Below are 19,791 nucleotides of genomic sequence, written 5' to 3' on the forward strand. Positions count from 1 at the left end.
AGATGCATTCAGAGACACATGGAAGGAGGCAAAAAGGACAGCTAACCCCAAAGCTGGGAAATCTTACGTTGTAAGAAACTGCAATCTTAACATTGTAAGAAGTAAAATCTTATCACAAAAAACAAAACAAATTGAAAGTACTGATGAATAATTTCACAAAACTCCACAATAGCTGTAGATGCTTGGGATGGAAATAACAGTGTTACTGTTTGCCATATAAAAACTTTTACGAACAAACATTTGCATTTATGATTTCATTCAGCGCAAGCTGTGCCTCCCTACTCACCTTTCTTTCAAAATATGCCCCAAACTGCCTAAAGCTGAAAAAAATCAATGAACGTGGTAGCTGAGAATAAATGAGCAGCTCAGCTCTAACTTTTTCAACCGTGCTCCAGAGAAAGCATCTGCCAATTGTCTCAACTAAACGGAGAACCTGGCAATATTTCCTCATCTCACAGTTGTCTAAGTAACGAGGTAACATGATGTGTCAGTCTGAACACAATTAATGGAAGCCAGAAGAGAGCAGAAGTTTAGAATTTCAAGGTTTCTCTCTCTCTTTTTTTTTTTCTTTTTTATGACAACCCACAGGGATTGCTTTAAGCCTGGCACAAGCACTTTTACCAAGTCCTGCAGCTCTTTGCTAGTATGAAGAATGCATTAGCCACAGATGATTACAGTAAGGGGTTTTGCCATGGAAAAGTTAGAACTCTGACTGATATATATTAGACTTTCTAAAAACCTATCAAGATCCTGCAGCTCTTCAAATCTACACAGGACTGATGACTTTTAGTGCCACTATTAACATCTGAATATTGCCCAGTTTAGATTGTGTTATAAGCTGGAAAAGGTTCTCTCATGCATATTTCTTCAGGGCTACCGATATACATTTTTTATTATACCTTAGCTTTCTTTATCAAAGTAAACATTTAGAGATCATCCTCCCCTTTCCTTGTCAAGTATGGAATAAAACACTTGAAAAGGCAAATCATTACCTTTGTGAAAGCACCAGCTTTGTTGCTGTCTGGTCTGTCTATGACCAGTTTCCTCCTCTGTGCTGAAAAAGCCAACATGCTCAACTCTACCTCCTTACGTGCAGTTCACAGAGATTAAAGATGTCCCATTTCAACAGCTCCAGAAGAACAGAAAGACTTCGAGGTTCATTACTCTTGTTGATCCTGACTGTCTTATTTTTAGTTCTTGTCATACCTAGACTGCTGCAGATGATATTTAAGTGTTTAGTAGTAAAATATTTTTGACATACTTGGTTTACTTTGCGCATTATTTATGTTTACAATGCTCTTTTCTATTACCTATTCCACTCTGTAAGTAAGTACAGGGAAGCTATTATGAAAATAAAACTTTAATATTACTCAATTCAGTGCTGTATAGTTGCAAGAGTCTTATTTTTGGTATATGAGATGTACTCCAAAATTTTAACTCCATAAAAATTTAGCTTCCTAAGGTAAAGACCAAAGAAAAAGGCACTTCAAAATCTAGTATTTCCCCAAATGATTGGAACATTGCAGATTGCCGATGTGAAAATTAAGAGATATCTATAAAGGCAGTTTTAGGAACCCAAGAGAAAATATTCACTAGTGGGGAACTGTGGGAACAATACCTGAATTAAAAAAAAGTCATTTGCCTTTCAAAAGCAAAACCAAACGAATTTTTTTTTTTTTTTTTTTAAACCTGTTCTATTAGTAGCATGATCCAGTGCTAACTGAGTTTAGGACTTCAGTAAGGTATTTTCTTTTAAGGTAGCTCATTAACAACAAGAACTCCATACAGTTATTCTGAATTATTATTTTGTCAATTCTTGTAATATTAGTGAATATACACTGCTGACTACCATCTTTCTACTTAGAAAAAAAAATAGCGTGAATGAAAACTTGCCTTATTTCACATTCGTAAATAAGTATCTATGTACTGTCATGGGAAACTTTAGTGTTCATAAAACTTAGCCCTTTGCTCAGTGCATCACCAGGAGTGTACAGTTAAGTCAGAGGACAGGGAATTAAAAATTTGGACTCTTCCACTGGATACTTTGCAAAATACCTCTGTTGGTAATTCACCAAATTCTATTTTTCACACGTTATCTACCTTTCAGAAGAAAATGGTATCATACTAATCCACAGTGGGCCTCATACATTACTGTTAAAAAAGTAATCAGTATACATTGAAAGTGCTTACCAATTATTTTATACAGAGAAAATTGTAATAATATCTACTAATAATGTTCATGGACATTTTCTTGTTATAAAATTGTTTTCAGTATGTCAACCTTATCAAAAATTAATGATCACTACTGAAATTTTTTCCATGTCATGGACTGAATAACATTTATTTTCATTTTCTTATCAGCAGAATAACTTCATAAAATAGTTCAACAGCTCATGACTAACTTGAAATAAAATATTTCTTTGAGAAAGAAAAACAATTTTCAGCGTATTTGCTTTGGAAAAAAGAAAAAGCAAAAATCCTCTTGAGAACCTTTGTTTCACAACAGAGAACTGAAACTTAACAGATGTGGGTGAGGCTTGTATCAGAGGGTATCGTTTCCCCCCCGCACTCCTATGTGAATTTTTTTCAACTTAGCTTGCATATGTTCTCTAAAGATGGAGATTTTAGCAACTAAATTCTTTGGAGCTTCCATTCACTTGATTACCCTGCAATTACAGCTCTAGTGAATATTCACAAAAACTCTTCTCAAAACAAGCATTTTATAAATCCAGCCTGTATCAAGCTACATGGTGCCATTATAAACCAAAGAATAATATTTGTATTAACTTGAACAGGAGGTCACAATTAGGTTATTGCAGTGCCAGTTGTTCCGAACCTTGAGAATTTCTAAAATGAAAATTCAAAACACTAATAAGACTCAGGAGGATCAGGGAGTTTCCAGGATGCCAAACAAAAAGGTGTACTTGACTGACTATATATAAATATGGTCTCCATGCCTTTTATTCATACGCCATCACTTCAAAATGAAGTGACACACACACACAAATATACATACCTATATATATATATGTTTGCCTATAGATTTATTGTCCCACCACACAAAAATGCTCTCAATACACACACTTATTAAAGAAAAACGTGATCAGAGAAGAAAAAGGTGAAACAGATAACCTTTCATAGTCGTAAGTAGTTAAAAAACAATTTTGATTAATATAAATGTATAGTATATATAACTAATGCCTAAATTGAAAACCTGAACCTACCTTTACTTCAGATACTGGCAACATAGAAATTAACATCATGTATAAATTTATTTATTTATTTTAAGATGATAGCACTGAAATTTAAAACTTTTCCAAGGAAATATTCTCCTTTCTTTATACTTTTTCACATACACTTAAAGTGCAGGACTACACTCTGAGCACCACCAGTCTAAATTCTTCATAATCACTGCAATTGCTCCAGATACAAATATAAATGAGAGCTCGTAAATTAGGCTCACATGGTGGTAAAGGTGAATAGCTAGAAAAGGTCCGTTGCTGAGACTCTTCTGCCAAAGACTGCTACAATTGCATGCAAATATCTGCACTGTTTTGACGTAAAAAATACACAAGTGATCCTCTTGTCATTTTGTAATAACAAACAGGAACAGATGGGGAAACATATGACATGCATTACCAGATCCCTATACTGCTTGTAAAGGCATCCATTTAAGTCATCATTGAAAAAACCTTTTATTTTGCGTTTATCTTTTACAGAAATCTGGGGTTGCATTACTGACATTCTTTTCTTTGGAAGAAAAAATATATAACTGGAAACTATGTATGCATCTGTATGAAACTAGCTCTTCAGCTCCAATTCCTCACCGTTCAATTACAAACTGTGACAAAAATGGCGACCTCACCTATTCCTCATATTTTTTATGCATGTGACACCCTTGGGGTTGCACAAAATACTACTAGGACTTTTATAGTAAGAGTAACTCTTAAGCCTTTCAGATGAATTCATATGTGTACCTAATAAGAGTCAAATTAGTCAAATTAATAAACTTAAGCTAGGACTTTTTATATTATGCTGAATGTGAATTTGCATAATTAATGTTCGGATAACTCAGTTGCAATTTGCACTTTGGAAAAAATAACTAGTAAATTAATCTTATTTTCAAACCAACTGAAATTAAAACTGCAATTTACAGACTAAAAGTGAACATTTTAGCAGTGCAAAAAGACATGAATTGGCAACTTCAATAAAATTCATTTTTACTAGAGTTAGAAGAAAAATTTTTGTGAACTAACCAGTTATTGACCTCTACATCAGTTACAAAAGTCTACCAGCACATTAGAAATGATTTACAGTCTCAGCAAAGCACAATTTCTACAGAATGTAATAAAGTTCAAAAGGTAACAAATGTGACGTTAATTTAGAGGTTACATTGAAACCACTTATCTACTTCAAAACTCTTCCTCACTTTGACTTCACAAGATACTAGAGTTTTCAAAATGCAGTAGAGAGTATTAAGCCCGCTGGCATGTATTTGCACCTGTACAATACAATACTTTCCTCTTTTAACTTGTGTTAAGATTGTTCTCAGAGAAGGACACTTGCAAGAGAAAATAGAAGAAACTTCCTTTTGAACCCAGAGGCATCAGCTAAGACTAACAAAGTAAATCAGCTCAAAATTTCTTTTGTATCACATTCTAAAATCCACCATCCTTCTTAAAAGAAATAAAATCATTTAACATTTTCTGGCTGCTGTGCCAAGGTCAAGAACATGTAGAAGCCCTTCTGATCAGAGAGATTTTCTCAGAAAAAATAAGACCTCTTTGGTCTTCTTCATCCTTCACCTCCTCGTAGATTTCCAAGAAGCTGCTTTCACAAGAATAAAGTCTAACTCATGCCTTTATGCCAGCATAAAACTCAGGTTTTATGCCAAAACACAAGGTTCTGTTCTGAGACAGACTTCCTTTGAAACACTATTCCCCCAGCCAGGCAGAGGGGTGGGGGGCATATAAACAATACTAGGAAAAAGAAAATCCCATCCTTCCCACTATACACACACACACACTTTTTGCTGAAAATGACATAGCATGCTTTTTGCAGAAAAATATATGGAAAAATATTAATTTTATGTTCAGGCCCTATGTTCTTTAACATTGTATATGATATGAAGGAAACAAAAAGCCAGACTCAAAGCTTAGTCACCTTGCTGTATTAATCTACCTCATTCAAGTTCCTAAAACTGCCTTTTCAGCTGGTATTGAAGTGACATTAACCAGAGGTACCCTAAGCGAATGGGAAATTAAATCTAATTTTCTAGCAGACTCCATTTATGGAATAAAATTTACCACGTTACATTAAGTTACATTATTGTTTTAAAGATGACACCATTCATAAAGAAAAGGTCTAGGGACAATCCACCACGAGGCGTTTCAGCCATTACGTATTTTCTATATAGCATCTGACATTACCCTATTGCTTGCTGCCAAAGCTGTAAAACCAAAACTAAAGAAAACGCTGACAAAGGTTACACTCAGTGCCTCATGGAGAGCACATTGAAGTGCAGAGCGAAGCGTGGTGCTTACTGCATCTCAGTCACGTCCAAAACACCAGCTCAGCGAGGAGCAGCAGCGCCGAGCAGCCTGGAGACAGGCCCACCATCACCAGCCAGGCCTGGTCCTGCCCTGCCCATGGATGGACATGGCACCACGCCTGTAACTTGGCACGTAACCCGGTGAATAACAGAACAACGGAATAAGGACTGATTATTAGCTAAGCACCATTAACCAGTAAAGTTAAGGAACAGCTCAAAAGGACTGAATGCGAAATCTGAGAATGCAGCTAAGGACATGCACTGGTTTCAGGAAAAAAATGTTCAGCCATTTCCACTGCTTTGTAGAAATCAAGGAGTAACCAACCGTTAGCTTTGGTCACTTTTCTTCAGTGTAAGGACTGTCATGCAGCCTGACATGTAAGAAGCAAGATGTAAAACCATGTTGAGACAACACCCTTTATCCGTTATATTATCAAGCATGGTAATACAATAGGATTCAAATGTTAGAAACAGGAATTTTTGTGTTAGTGCCTTGTTGACATGAAACATGCAGACAAAACTGTGTGACTTGGATTTTTTATTTTTACAAGTATTTTAAAATTTATTTATTTTTTTTAATGAAAAAATCAGGTTTGTGGAAACAAATGATTTTATGTTTTAAAATACTTTAAATGTATTGTTGGAATAAAAAAGGGATTTAGATCCTTTTCTATTGAACACATCACCCCTTAAGAATCAACCCAGTACCTTCCAAGTATTTCAAGTGTGAAATACGTAACTTCTTCTTTAGTGGACATCATCCCTTTTTCTTTTATATTCAAGTAATAACAGCAATTAAGAGCTGATTCTTGCCAGTACTTTCTGAATTAATGCAATTAAGTGTGAGTCTAAAAATCTAGTCACACAGACAAAATTGCCTTCTTCTGAAACTGTAATAAAGTAAAATCAAACAGCAAGAATTCCAGTGGAAACAACGAATAGTAGCAATCTACTTTGTCTTATATTACACTGACTGCTTCATATAATTTCATTTCATTTCTACATAAAATAGACAATTCTATTGTCTGCTCTGCTGCCATTTCTCTTGATATTTGAAATATATTTAATTATACAAGGTCACATCTGACGAGATAAAGCACTCTGGAGAGAAAGAAATTGAACTTTTCCATATCAGATCACTTCTCTCTCCAGAAATGAATTCTTTATTACCCCAAAATTACATGGTATTATCCTGAAATGACATGATACGTCTTATTTCTCATCTAGCACATTCCTGGAATTAGGCTAGAGTATAAAAGAAAACTAATGGTTCTGAGAATTGGCTGCTCCAAAGGGTTCACACTTTCATTACTCACTCTTTGTAATTGGCATTCCGCAGCAGGAGAAGCAGTAAGAAATATGCCAGTTGCATTTAGAGTTGGGAGTTACAGCCTTTTCTTTATGATGCTCCATAAAAAATTATGGCGAATTATAACAGCTGTTACGGATATGTTAAACCTGCCAAACGTCTGTTTGTGCTAAATGATTCTTTTTTCTGAACTGTGAATTTAGAGGTCTTCAGCCCTTCAAAGGCCCAAAAAGAGTGTTTGCAATGGGAAAGAAAAATTGTAAAAAGAACAGTTAATGGAAAGGCAAATGCTGCTGAAGACCAAGAGTTTAAAACATTTCTGAAAGTTTCTTCTTATCTCCACACTGAATAAACATGAAAAAAAGATGTTTCATAGCTATATATTTTAGCTATCAATCTATTTAAATTATGTACTTTTTGGATATCTAACACCCAAAAAATGTGCATATATAATAATTTTTTTTTCAGATCTATTTACTGTGTTTTACAAGGAAGTAATTTTGTTACAAAAAATGTTATTTTTTTATGACAGATAACTGAACTGTTTCAAAAAACACAGTATTAATAATTAACAGAAGTCAGTTTGTACCTGACACATTACAAATTCTCAATTTTCTGGATAGAATCTAGATTTTATCCTGTTTGTGCAAGTGATGAGGAAGTGGTAAAATCTGCATTTTTGGAAAGCTGTCAGAGACCTTATGGAGTTGTCAGTGCCCTGCACTGCAGTTGCTCAAAACAGTTGCAGCAACAGCTGCAGCAAAAATCCATTTATAGATTGAAGATGTTATAAATATTTATCATATATTTATCGTATTTATCATATCAAATATATATCAGATTGAAAGTACAAAGAAAATCTGAAACTGCAACTAAAGAGATAATTTTTCAGCCTGGACACTAGATTATGATGCTCTCCTCTCACGTGACTCAAGCTTTCTGAAGATATACACAAGAAAGCTGTAGCTGCAAATTGTAAGGACCCATGTTCTGTGAATATGTGCACAACAGCAGGCACTATCATGGCATACATACACACCACAACACTTACATTATTAAAGTTTTGTACATTCATTAAACTTTAATTAGACTTTAATGTTTGGAAATCTTCTTTCCATTAATACATTACTCAAAAAAGATTTCTCAATTTTAAAAATAGAACAATGGGGCTACACTACTTTTTTTGTTGTTGTTGTTACAAAGTTTTCAAAGCATTACGCTGTCTAAAAGTTTGTGTTCAGATGCTTCATAATTTATTGCTATTTCTTATTTATATTTGTCTGTTTAGCAAGCTAAGCAAAACTAGAAAAAAATTAAAAGGGGAGATATGATAATTACAGACTGACTTGTTTGAACAGCTTCAAAACTGTTTAGCAAAGCTAAAAAGTTAAAATGTAAAAAATGTAAAATGTAAAAATGGGTCAGAATTGTTTTCACTTCCAAGTGCAAACTATGATGCGATATAAAGTGAGCACTGTTTTAAAATTGTCTTCCTTTATTATTATTATAACTACACTGTTGAAGTGTTTCAATGAAAGTGATGATTCTCCACGGAAGAAATGACCGATTTTCAGAAAACCCTATTTTCCAAAGGGTAAATATTTCAATAAAAAATTAAGATTTTCTATTTTTTTTCACAGTAGAAATTTTCCTTGCCTTGACTGACAAATGTCAAAATGAAATTAATAGCTTTGCTGTTGAATTTGCAAAAGTCAGTCAAAAATATGTTCTAAAAGGCAGGCGGTAAACTCCTGAGGCAAGTACAGTCTTTCTGTTTTTAAAGTGATTAACATGTTCTGTATACAACTACAATCTGAAATAAAAACCAGAAATACAGAAATGGTAACTATGGGCTGCAAGTGCGCACTGCCGGCTCATGTTGAGCTTTTCGTCCACCAAAACCCCAAGGTCCTTCTCTGCAAGGCTGCTCTCAATGAGCTCTTCTCTCCCAGTCTGTACTCATGTCTGGGATTGCCCTGGCCCAGGTGCAGCATCTTACACCTTGACTTGTTGAACCTCAATAGGTTCACATGGGCCCGCTTCTCAAGCTTGTCCAGGTCCCTTTGGGTGGCATCCCTTCCTTCTATTGTATCAACTGCACCACTCAGCTTGGTGTCAATATATGGTAAATAAAACCAGAAAAAAAACACAATGATGCAGTAATTTATAGTAAATAATTAGAAAGTAACTGAAATTTTATCTAATGTTTCTTTCTAATTTTTCTACTATTCCTCTATGGGCTTTCAATATACCATGAGCTTGGCTTCCATTATATCTAATTTAACTCCACTCACAGGCAGATAATCCTGGTTTGTATTCATTTAGTTTGTTAAGCCTACTCCTCCACCTTTACTGTTTTCTTCATGTGTTATTCCTTTACAGTAGATTACAGACCAAAAGGAGAAATGAACAAGAAAAGCCAATACTATATCACACAAGAAAAGACAATACTATATCACAGAAGTGAAATGTCCCATATACAATGGAAAGGGACCACACTTTTGAATGCTAAGTTGTCTGACTGCTAATATGGCAAAGAAATAGAGAAGAAGGCAATGAAAGACTGAGAAAACACAGTACATATGAACTTGTGCTGTTCTTTCAAAGAACAGGTTGATTTTGCATTACATGGACAGTCCAACACTCTTCTGGGGATTACTTAATTCACCTCTTCTTACCAAAGGAAGACATTCAGAATTGGACCTTTATTAACTTGAGTAAACCTGCAATAATTTGAGACAAGTCTCCAAATTTCTACTTGAGAACAGCAGAATTCAGCCTTGAATCATCAAATTTAAGAGTTCTCATAAAGGATTAATATGCCAGTCATTTAAAATGAAAACTTCATTATGATACCTCATTAACAGTATGAAAAACAACAAAAAAAAAGGGTTTCCATTAAACTCACGGCCTTTCACTTTCTTAAAACAGCAACTCTCTTCCCATAAATATTCATCTCCCATTACATATTTACTCCCTGAACTATATTTCTCCTGTTTAGACTGTACATTTAGAAATGATTTTCCTTGGGAAAATAAAAGTAGAGTATCAATGCAGTCATAAAACTGGGAAAATTTCATTCACTTCAAAGAGGGTATATAAGTGCTCTAAGGCAGATTTATGTTCCCAGCTTAACGCATTTGTCTGAAAGCTGGATTTATTGTATATTGTTCTATTTTTAATTACTATTATTTTAGAAGTTTTTTTTTTTTTCTCAGCTCCACTTTTATCTTGAATCAGTTTGAAGTAGAAGAGGCCCTTTGTGGCTTCAGTTAGTCTAGCATCTTCTGAGTGATTGATAGCAGGTAATTTTGGAAGCATATGAGAACAGAATTAGTTGACCATTACATCTTCCCACACCTCTCTGATTCTAAACATGAGAATCTCAGTGTCCAGAGATGAAGGGCATGCCTACATGTTTATGAACCCTCAACGTGTCTGTCTTAAGTGTTTAAATACGTCTTTGAGCATGTATGCTGCTCTTCTACAAATCCATCCCCATTTTGCTGTTTTGGACGGATCAAGGGTATATGAATGGCATAATGATGTTTCTGAGTTCTTCACTCAACTCCTTTCCCAACTTGCATTTTTAGCCGCTATTTCAGAGTCAACATTTCAGTCAACATTAGCTGTACCTCTAAGTTGGTATCAGCAAGTTAAATTACATTGAGGTGAAAAAAAATCTTAAAATTCCAAAATCATAAAGTTGTAACTCAAGGAACTGAGGAAACACATTCCTTATGGTAAATACTGTGTAAGATGAAGGACTACATCAGAATTTCACAGTCCTAAACCTCCAGGCACTGTGTGCAGAATTTATTTCAGTCAGCACAGCATGATCTTTTAGTCAGCAAACATCAGAGGGCATTTTTAAATTGCTATTTTCTGCAGCCAGTTCATTTTTAATATCTACGAAATAACCACACACTATCTTTCATTGAAGAAATTACCAACATGAGAGCTATCCAAAAGACTCATCAGATCTTTGGCTATTGTCCAGTGCCCATTCCTCAGATAATTCTCTCCCTCCCCTTGGAGAAAGGGTTATGAATGAGTCTTTTAAAAACTTCGTAGGAGTCTGCTGAACTAATTTACAGTTACTTTCCCTTTAAGAAGCCTTGGGTTTCTGGAGTTGTCAGCAGATCTCATCCAATTGATACAGTTGAAATTATTTCCCTTGATCACAGCTGATACAGCTCGAGGTGCAACACCATTCACATCACTCAGACATCAGCAGTTGTCTCATCCTTTCATCCTCCAGTGGCTGAGCTACTACACAGTCTGAGAAAGTATCATAAACCTCCAGGATATACCGATCTTCAGCTAGTTTTTCTGTTAATAAATTTTGCACATCAACTTGTATCAACTCCCAGGATTCAGATGCTTAAGGCATTTTCTATTAAAAACAAAACAATAAAAAAAGAAAACAACAAAACTGCCACTTCTTGATAAACTTTCCTCTCTTAGCAAGTAATACAGAGACATGCTTATTCATCAGGCCCAGTGCATGTATCGGCTCTTCAAAGTAAAACCAAACCAAACCATCTTTTCATCTTGCAGGTATTGTACTCCATGGTTATTCTAACAACTAAGCATTGTTGTCCAACTATTGTCCTCTGCATGACTGCTGACAAAAGAGTCTACTTACTTCCATGTATCAGCTGTATGTTCTTATAGTTGTACATTGTGCCTAAAGTCACCACCAGAGCTGGAACTAAAACAATATAAACTCAACTTTCATATTTCACAGTCAGTGAACAAGTCCAAGGTACTTTCCATCAATAGACCAGGAATTTCCACAGGGATGACCTTGTAGATAGGTAGAATTTATGCAGGAACCTTAAACATCACTCAAAAGGAAATACAGTATTTTTGTTCAACGCTCAGCATTTGTTCTAAAAATCTAGTTCATAATGGTCAGCTACTTATTTAGAAGTACATATCAGACAGTTTGGCCTCTCTCCGGTTCATCTAACTGCAAAAGAAAGCTTGTTTTTATCCAACATAAAAAGATCTCTTGCACATCCTCCATACAACAAAACCAGAGCAAAGTCATGTGTTGAATGTTTTTCATGGGATCTCCTGACCCACCTGTTTAAGAGAACACATTATCAGGTGTCCTCTCGCAGGCTTAGAGGCACTTCAAAATTTTTGTGAATAAATACATTTCTATTGAATCAGATTATTCAAACGAAAATGGGACAAGTTTCTTAACACTTCAGTGGCTTAATCTATTGATTAAAGTTATAAACACAGCACATACACAAAGCTACCAGGTATACTGTTTTCCTTTTGTACTATAGACTTAGACCAGAATGTGATGTTTTACTGCAGAGAATTCAGTTACAAACACATTCTTTAACAGAGCAATATTGCATCTACAGTTCATATTTGTGTAAGACTAGAATAACAAGTAAATAAAAAATGAAAGTTGCAACTCTGCAACTCTTTTTCAATCAACTGATACAGTGTGATACCACCTGACCATTGCTCTATCACCAACAAAAATAATCCTCACATACATTCACAGAACAATGAAAAGGTGGAAGCAACAGCAACGATCCTGAAGGAATAGAGGGAGGCAGATCACAGCTGAAAACTGTGACTTCTAGTGGAAATGCAGGGAGGGCAACCCAGGAAAATCCTGCTATAATTTTGTGAGCCTTGATCACCCATCAAATAAAGGTAAGGAAATTCTGCATAGAATATCCATCACATAGGGATGGAGGAAAATACTCTAGATGCTAAAAAAATCTCTATAGCTCTACTATGCCACAGTTCATGCTCATCCACAGGACAACAGTTGGAATTTGTCAAAAGGCATCAGGCAGATGCTGAGCAGTAAATGCCTAAGCTTTACAACAGAAGCCAGGATCAGTTCGCAGGAATCAAAAAGAACTACTGCCACACTGTGGTAAACTGTGAAGGGAAAAAAAAAAAAAAGGCAAATCCTTTCTCTTCATAAAATTAGCCTGCAGGATATTTCCAATCAAAGGGATGTTTTTGTTCTTAGTAACTAGGTTACTCGAGTAGGATGCCAAAATTATTGAGAGAAATATGCAATTGGAAATGGTTAGAAAGAAGACAGCTTTTGGCTATAAACCTCTTGGCAGCAAAAACAAATGAAAAAATGAGAATGATTATTAAAGAGATTATTTAAAAAATACTACATTTTGTAAACATTGCAAAAATATGGAGTAGTCATATATATGCTACATATATGCAGCTGAAACACTTTGATTCTTCTTTAAGCAGCAGCTAAACCAGCTTAAAGTGAATAAACCTTAAAATATAACATTGGAACACGTTTTGGAATATAAATAATTCATTTTTTTATTAACAAGTTGCTGGATACATTTTCCAAGCAACCCTTCATTTAAACAATAGTGCAGCTCATGATGCTATGAAAGGCAAAAAAAAAAAAATTATTCTTTCTTACAACCATTACAAAAAGATATAAATATGTATACATAAATTGTGGGATTTTCTATATGTACATATATTTAAATGTAAACACTATCACCACATGATAACAAAAATTCTTCCAGCATGCACAGCAGAAAACAGAATTAACAAATGCAATTCATTTCAAAAACAGAAAAGCAAAAAGTACTCTATTGTGATTAGCAGTTAGAGATTGCCTTTAGGTTTTAAGCTTTTACCATTAGAGATTGCTCAAAAGTACTCCCTAAAAGACCCAACCAGTTTAGAGAGAGATTTGAAAAAACGATCTGTTTGAAATGTGTACAGATGTGTTGAATTAGATGAGAAACACCAGAGGAAACAAGTTTTTAATATGTCATAGAACTTCAAAAGGAAGCGTCCACCACTAAAGTTATAAGGAGATGAAAATTCCAGTCTTGACAGCACCACTTATCACTACAGTCTACTGTAGCGATACTGTAGCATGTTCTCCACGGGCTGAGACCCAGACTGGAACACAATAAAGTCTGTTTTCCTCCAAAAAATGACTCCTAAAGACAAATTCTTACTGTATCTATACATATTTTCCCCAAATGGCTCCAATACAGAAGTTGATCAATTCACAAACCAAGGAGTACTCTTTCTTATTTTCAACACTAAAGTCCAGACACACAATCAAGTTACAGTTTTTCCACCATTGCTAGAAAATGTTTTGCTTTTGTAAATTAACTAGTACCTTTAATAGTTGAGGCAAACAAAACTTAACACCAAAGAGTTTAGAAGCTATGATTTTCTGCAAAATGCATTTCAGCTATGCATACAGAGAGACAACAAAGGAATCATATTAGACAATTTGGGTAAGAATTATGTTTAATTGATCACTAGATCCTCAAGTATGTCTGATGTTAAAACTTAGTGCTTGAAGTTGCTAGATGGATAAAAGCTGATTTAAAATCAGGTGTAGTCCAAGCTTACATCAGTTACATTCAGCTAGTGTAAGCTAGTTCTTGCAGATGGAAGAGCACACAACAGAAACAGCTACTAAGATGCCATGCTAAACCAAGTATTATTTTGTTTCCCTTTCCCAAGAAATTGTAGCAGCATAATAAAAGGGATGTTGTAAGTAGATACAAAGATCAATGTGCTATGTTTTTTTTTTCTCCTTTGTATGTTTATTTTGGTGCATGCATTTGTACTCCCAGGTGTAGCTGAATCTAGTCCAACAGTCCTTACTTCTAGAGAAGTAGGTATCTAATACCAACGAGCTGAAGGATTCATTCCAGCACCTCAGAAGAGCCGTGACTGTGATGGGATGAAAAGTGCCTGTATGCCTGGAGGGATCAAGTATGCCTTATTGCTGACTATTTTTACAGACTTCTCATTTTATGGACTTACTGTGCTGAACCCACAGAGCTTTCACCTTGCCATGAAGATGCTCAGAAGGAAGGCATCAAATTTGACTTCAACCTCTGAGTCCGGCCAATGGACATGAAAATGTCTCTGGAAGAGCCCTCAGGGAGAGGTAACTAAATCTGGGATCACCTGTTTGCAGGTGGCCAGAAATAAGCAGTTCCCCTCCTCAAGGCATGACCCATGCCAGGATTTTACACAGAAACTGATAACAATTGACTTGCAAGGTTCATTTCTACTGTTTCTGTATTCTTTTATAGCATCAGTAAAAGCAAAAATACTTTCAAACTGTATTATTGCTGTGTAGCAGCCCCACTCAAGACTGCAGGCTTGAAAGTCATTTTACAGAGACAGCATGCACCTGAACTGTGTGTACTTTCAGGGATTTAGATCTAGCTCACCTGCATGTTCTGGGAGTGTATCAGGAGTCATGAGATTCTACTTCTGTATAGATGAAGATTAGACTGAGGTCTTCAGTTTTGATAGTTAAATAGCAACCCAACAACACAGCATTTGCACATGTCCAAATATCCTCTTTACATTGTTTTTTCCTCATAGCTAGGGTTATCATAAATGCCTTTGCTTGTCCTCATTTTTCCTGAATCACCTTAGGTATCTGGCCAGTTTACAACCGTTTCCATAGCTTAGGTAACAATCAGTAGTGGACACTGAGGACTAAGAGCTGAAGAACAGACTGAGGTGATATTTGGAAGACTTCTCTTTCTTCGCTTCCCCCCCCCCCCCCCCCCCCCCCCCCGATTTTGACACTGCTTCAGCACTCACTATATTTCCCTCTCTTCTCTTAACATTTTTTCATTTCATTTGCTGTGATCAACCAAGGCTTTTATTTGTCTTTTAAACTCCTGTAGTAGAATCGGCAGCACAAAGTTTAGCGTTAGCTGCTTTGAAGTTTCAAGGCCAGTAACCCTCCTGACACTGTTTTCACAAAGAAATAATGCACAGTGCACTGACTACAACCAAACAACAGACAATTAGGTACCACTAATTCACACTAGAAACAATATTTATGAATGAAAACAGAGGCTAGGGAAAACAAAATGAAAGAGGGGATGGAGGAGAGATGATGAATGACTTTTCCAAACATCATCAGAAATAGGCTGCCAGTCTGAGAAAGCATTGATGCTCATGAGCAACTCCAGCTAATTCAAACAAGGACACAGGTTTCGGAACAGTGACTGTTCAAGGAGAAGGGACTGTTTTAATTTCAATAAAATGCAACTTGAGCTCTACTATATTGTTAAATGGGTTCAACTTAGTCTGATACCTAGTCCAGGTAACTACTTTTCTTTCCCTTTCCTGCGTGGGTAGTTTCTCATGCAAAAAATCAGGATAATTTACATACCTTCAATATAACTACTTTTCTTTTGGTAACTGTTGTTTCACTGCATGCAAATAATTATTTAATCAATCACATAGCACTTTCTCTTCTCTTGAAAGGAAGGCAGCTGCACTCATTTTTCCAAAGCTCTAAATACAAAATTGATCAATACTATTAAAACATATAGCTTCCACATTGATTCTGATCCTTTTCTCCAAGGAGTATCATTCTAGTGCTAATTTTTTCCCTTCAACTTTGATGTCATTTAGGCGATTTTGGTGTCATGACCAAACACACAAATGTTTCAGCTGCAAATGCAGCAAAATAGTTATGTTCAAGTTGGTGGTTGGTACTTGCCTCATGAAGATTATATCATTATATTTAAAATTCAAGGGACTGAGCTTCCAGATTTAGCTATCTGGCAGCAAGCTGCAGGCTAAAACAATGACAGTGTTGGCAAAAACGTCAGTCCTTTTATCTACCATTTTTTATTTTGCCTTTTTTAAAATGAAATGATTTCTTGACCCTTTGCCAATCTGCAATGCACAATTTTTTTTTTGGGGGGGGGGGGGGGTGTGTTTATAAATAAAAGATACCCTCCCTTATGTTCTCTTCTGTATATCTTGATCGTGTTCTCCAGCTGATGTATTCTTCAGCTGCAAAATACCCCTCAGTGAATTTCCATTTACATCTGTATTGCAATGAGCCATTAGAGAAGGTTTTCTGTTATAATTGAACAAAAGAAAAAGACACATTTCTTCTCACATACAGATATCTCCATTCAGATATTTTTATTTCCTTTTAAAATGCATTTTGCTTTCAAGTAAACTGAAACAGAAGACAATGATTAGGAATTTGAAGGGATATTTGAAGGGATATCATGAGTTGAAAGAAGATTTTGAATGGTACTGGCATTTTGCAATCTGTTTCTAGTTGTATAAAGTGCAGCAAGTAAGCCCAGAGCCAGATACAATGATAGGTGAGATAAAATCCGATTATCATTTCAGTACTATAATGCTGAACCTGTGTTATTAAATGAATGATGCACATATTAAAGATCATTTCTACCTCTTCTATAAAGGGGAATTTTAGTAAGCCAGTTGAGTAATTGAATAAGTCTCATAAGCATTTTGCTGAAGCTTTCAAATAGAGGTGTGTCAACATTAGGAAAAGCAAGGTTCTGAAATGGTAAAGACAAAAAATCAGAATTCATACAACCAATACACTATGTTCAGCCACATACGCAAAAGCAAAACTGCTTCATTTTTAAATCCAGTGCTGTTATTCCACTTTTGGTTCAACTCCTAAAAGGCTTATTTCCTTCTGATACTGCTCCAGTTGTTCTCAGTGGGAAACTATAGAGTTTATATATTATTCATCCAACTAAAAACCCTGAGGCAGGACCCCTATTGGAGCCTCTTCAGTAATTGGTCTCCAGATGCTGGTGATATGCAGTGCTCTAAAAGTCCTTAAACATCATGAGAACACAATTCCATCTGCTTTTCAAGCTGCGTATGTTTAAAGGAACAACACAGGCTGCTCACAGAAGCTGCATACATTGGTAGCAAAATTATTGATACTTTTAACATTTTGAGAACACACACGAGCTGGAGGCTAAGTGTGAAAAGCAGGAATTACTCTGTATTAAGACATCCTGACAAGATGCAGGTATGCACAACGTAAGAGTTAAGGTTCACTTGACATTTGCATTTATATCTTGAGACAACAAAATGATGAGAATATTTAAATCTTATTTCAGTATGACTCCAGCACGCAATTCACTGAAACTAGGCTTTGAAGCAGGACTAAAATTATGTTGTTCCACACTTCAATGGTCAGTCTCCATGTCTCCCTAAAACACACTCACATATATTTCAAACTGTGAATAATAAGTGTTTCAATATTTCTTTTTCCAAGATGTTTCCACGAGTCTTTCATGCATTTTTGTTCCATATGAAAGAATACTATCATTCAAAGTATATTAGTTTTCAGGACATCTCATTGGCATGCTGAACATGAAGTTTAATGTTTAACAATAAATTAATTTAGATCTGCAAGGGAAGGTGACAAATCAGTCAGTGATTCTCATCTAACAGCACTTTCTCCCTTCTGCCTCAATTTGACCTATCTCCAGGGTTCCCTGCTACAGCCTGTGCAGCAACACCCTTCTCTTTTCTGAGTCTCCCTCAATACCTTCTGTTTCCCTCAACTGTCATATTGCAGAAAGACTTGAAAGGCTGACAAACTAATTAAGTTCAGTTAGCCTGGAACTGCTGTTTGCTATCAAGGTCAGTGGGAAGCAACTAGTACATTTGTACCCTCGGTACCATAAAAGAGGCACATCAAGGAGGAGGAGGAAGAACTACATGACTTGAAATCAGATGTTGCACACGCTAGAAATTGTAAGGACTAGCAGTCAGGATTGCTGCATAGACATGCCTTCTCAAGAAGGCTGGAAGTAAAAGCTAAAGTGGGTGTGCAATGCTGCTACACATTAGCAAGATGAGTATGTTAGGAGATAAAAGGAATAAGATAAAACAATGTTGTTTATGTTTCAACTTGGGTTGAAATCAAATTTTGTCACAAAATGATGAAAGAGGCTCTGCCCAGAGTAACACCAGGAGTCTAGCACAGGTCTTCAGGATGAGACAGGAGACTCTCTTCCCAGGTGGAGACTGAAGAACAAAGTGCTACTGACTGACCGCAATACCCAACAGATGTCTCACCACTATCACTGAGCCGGTAAGAAGCAAAGATATTTTGGATGTCATGTTTTGGCCAGCTATAATGAAAACCTGTCAATATCCTCAGGGAAAAAAAAAAAAAAAAGAGGAAAAAGGAGAGAGGAAAAAAGGCAGTAACCCAGAGAACATTATAAAGTCACTGTGACTACAAAAAAGTACTATTTGAAACAACCTTGAAACAAGCTAATGCAGCAATGGTCTCACGGTGCTTATTTATGCTAATTTTTACACCTGTAATGAAGATGTTCTCTGAATCTCAGTAGCCAAGGGCAAATGTACAGGAATAAATCAGCAGAGTGCACTAGACTGAAGAACCAGCCTGACCCAATTTGGAGTTAATATTAGGATGGTCTACTCCAAAACATAAAAATCATTTACACAGCCTTTACCCTTGGTCATAGATGCATCACTATTCATTTTAGAATTACTGCAGCATATGTTGTTTACCTGATAATTGTTAAATAATGCATGGAGAGATGCAAAGCCCAAAGGAGCTCCACCCTTGTATAAGGCTTTTCCTGATTGCTGGTGTGTAAATGATAGTTACCTGTTGAAACTTGGCACCACCTCAGTGATTTGAATAGAACTGCATTTATATACATATATATATGTATAAAGGAGGTATTTATAAACACATATTAATAAAGAGCATTTTAGCATTTTACTCTGTTTTGGTATACAAATACTAGAAGTTGTACAAGTATATAGATCACTGGTCTGAGCTTGTATGCTTTTTATCACAGCAGCAAATTTTCTGCATACGGATGGGACATTGGAAGCAATAAGAAATTCATGCAGTGTTCAGAAGACCATGAAAACTTGGTGCATATATTGATGAAATGTTCTCAAGAACTGTGCCATAGTCAGATCACAAATGATGGCAAACTGCTATGAAAATAGAAACATCAGTCACTGATAATGAGAAAAGGCATTTATGACCCTGTCAGTAGGATAACACTGCCTTAATTTACAATAATTAAGTTTTTCTTATATCCTCTGGAAAGTCTAAGGTTGG

At 35.8% G+C, this 19,791-nt stretch overlaps 1 protein-coding gene and 1 long non-coding RNA gene across 8 annotated transcripts in view; both read right to left on the reverse strand.

The window, feature by feature from the left end:
* Positions 1–15,426, reverse strand: part of LOC310899499 — a 33,794-nt gene extending 18,368 nt beyond the window's left edge. The window contains exon 1 of the long non-coding RNA XR_014584350.1: positions 993–15,426. This is a non-coding gene — a long non-coding RNA (uncharacterized lncRNA). The remainder of the gene's footprint in view (positions 1–992) is intronic.
* GALNTL6 (polypeptide N-acetylgalactosaminyltransferase like 6) overlaps positions 1–19,791 on the reverse strand; it is a 517,959-nt gene that overhangs the window by 175,876 nt on the left and 322,292 nt on the right. The gene's annotated exons all lie outside the window — the stretch shown is intronic.

The sequence above is a fragment of the Anser anser genome, assembly GCF_964211835.1.
Source record: "Anser anser genome assembly, chromosome: 4".
Classification (NCBI taxonomy): domain Eukaryota; kingdom Metazoa; phylum Chordata; class Aves; order Anseriformes; family Anatidae; genus Anser; species Anser anser.